This window comes from Oculina patagonica, chromosome 7 (assembly GCF_052425735.1).
Source record: "Oculina patagonica isolate OP01 chromosome 7, crgOcupat, whole genome shotgun sequence".
Taxonomy (NCBI): Eukaryota; Metazoa; Cnidaria; class Anthozoa; order Scleractinia; family Oculinidae; genus Oculina; species Oculina patagonica.
Genome location: NC_135764.1, coordinates 20893755 through 20895849, shown reverse-complemented (window position 1 = coordinate 20895849; position 2095 = coordinate 20893755). Strand labels below are relative to the sequence as shown.

Below are 2095 nucleotides of genomic sequence, written 5' to 3'. Positions count from 1 at the left end.
CAGCGTTTCCAAATTCCAATTCGATCTGGATAGAGGTCCGCATGAAAATCAGCTAGAGCTGATGTGGCTTACTCTCTAAATGCAGTAATATTTAGGGATGTGACTTGGGGGAGAAACTTAGTAATCGCGTTTTTATTTTCCCATAAATTTTCCCCTAGGCAACGGCGTCTTTTTCAGACACTGACTATTACCACTACCACTTCCCTTACCACTACCACTACCACTATGTGTATTCCTTTCATTATAGCTTTAAACAGACCCTGCAATAAACAGCCTAGCGGAAAGAAGCAAAAGCAGAAAAATGCGAAGAAGAAATTAGGTAACCCTTATCCACACGCCTTGCGTTTTAAAGTAAACGACTGTATTTGGGTGTATAAGAAACAAACATTATAAATCACACAATTGCAAGATAACCATCGTTAACAACCATCAGTGAGGAAAACAATTTTAAACCGTGTTTATTTGAACAGCTTAAACTTTTTGGCTTTGGTATGACTGAGTATTTAATAGTTAGTTATTAACTTGACATTGTCAAAGGTATGTTAATTTCCGTCGCGAATTTGGAAAGCTAACGTTTTGCGCGTTAGCCCTTCGTAGTTAACCCTTGTTCTTTACTCCGACGAAGGGGTAACGTTTGCAACGTAAGCTTTCCAAATTTGCAAAGACGTTTTATTTAACGTTACAACTCAAAGTTGACTGTCAATAGCTGATAATAAGCTAACTGATGGATAAATGGATGGATCATTGCTTTGAATTTGAAAAATTCTTACATTCAATGTAGCTGAAAGTACCTTACCCTGCGAGAAGATTCTTTTTCGATCTTCCTGTAAGCTTTAAGATATATTCAATAAACTACATCGAGTCATCAAGTACTGTAAACCATTTCTGGAAAGCAATGATGTCTGCAGTGGATAATTTGTACGATAAGAAGTTTGCATAATTGCAGACCGTATAGTGTAGTGATTTCGAATAGAATTAAAAATATCTCTCTTTTGCGCAATACTTTAAACCGCTATTATGGTATGATTGATCCAAAGATGGGAGGCGCGGTGGCCTAATGGTTAGAGCGCCGGACTCCGGAGCGAGCGGTCCGAGTTCGAGAGCCGGCCGGGGTCACTTGTGTTGTGTTCTTGGGCAAGACACTTTACTCTCATAGTGCCTCTCTCCACCCAGGTGTATAAATGGGTACCGGCGACATAATGCTGGGGGGGAACCCTGCAATGGACTAGCATCCCATTCAGGGGGGAGTAGAAATATTCCTAGCCGCTTAATGCTACGGAAACCGGGATAAGCTCCGGCAGTGTGGGCCGCTTGGCTCGTGGCTTCTCCTTTGATCCAAAGATAAAGTGAGGCCTGTACGACCGGTTATACCAACCATAATAAAAATGAAACATGACATTATTAACAAATCTGTCCAACTGGTTATACGATAAAAAGAATACACCGCATTTTATTCATGAGTCCATGACGTCACGCCCGTAATTTATTCCATTAAAAAAGTAATTGCAACCAACCAACCTCCAAAGTGAGTAACAAAGATATTAAATAAGATTTAAATAGCATCGAACTCGAAAAAAAAATCCGAGTTCCAGATGGGATTTGAACCCACGACCCTCCGTGTTCTAGGACGGATGCTCTACCACTGAGCTACTGAGACTCTGTGGTGAGCAAGGGTGAAATGTGGGCTTTTGACTGGAACCGCATCACGCGGTCACACAGCCAAATGATGACTGGCACATATGACTCATAACTGTATCACACATGCAGTCACATTAAGGCATATCAAAGATGCAACCAACCAACCTCCAAAGTGAGTAACAAAGATATTAAATAAGATTTAAATAGCATCGAACTCGAAAAAACAATCCGAGTTCCAGATGGGATTTGAACCCACGAACCACGATGGGATTTGAACCCATGAACCCACGACCACGATGGGATTTGAACCCACGACCCTAAGTAATTATCGGTAAATACGCAAAAAGGGGTTTCACTTGCCCTTGCTATACTTTTTTTTAACGCAAACATTGTTTTATTAATCTCGACGGCTTAGTATGTAGCACAAATCAGGTTTTTTATTGTTTTCTTATTTAGT

General features: G+C 40.6%; 1 non-coding gene across 1 annotated transcript; it reads right to left on the bottom strand.

Moving 5' to 3' along the window:
• Positions 1-1584: 1584 nt before the first annotated feature.
• Positions 1585-1657, bottom strand: Trnal-uag (transfer RNA leucine (anticodon UAG)). The gene has a single exon. It is a non-coding gene; the product is annotated as a tRNA-Leu (tRNA).
• Positions 1658-2095: the final 438 nt, after the last annotated feature.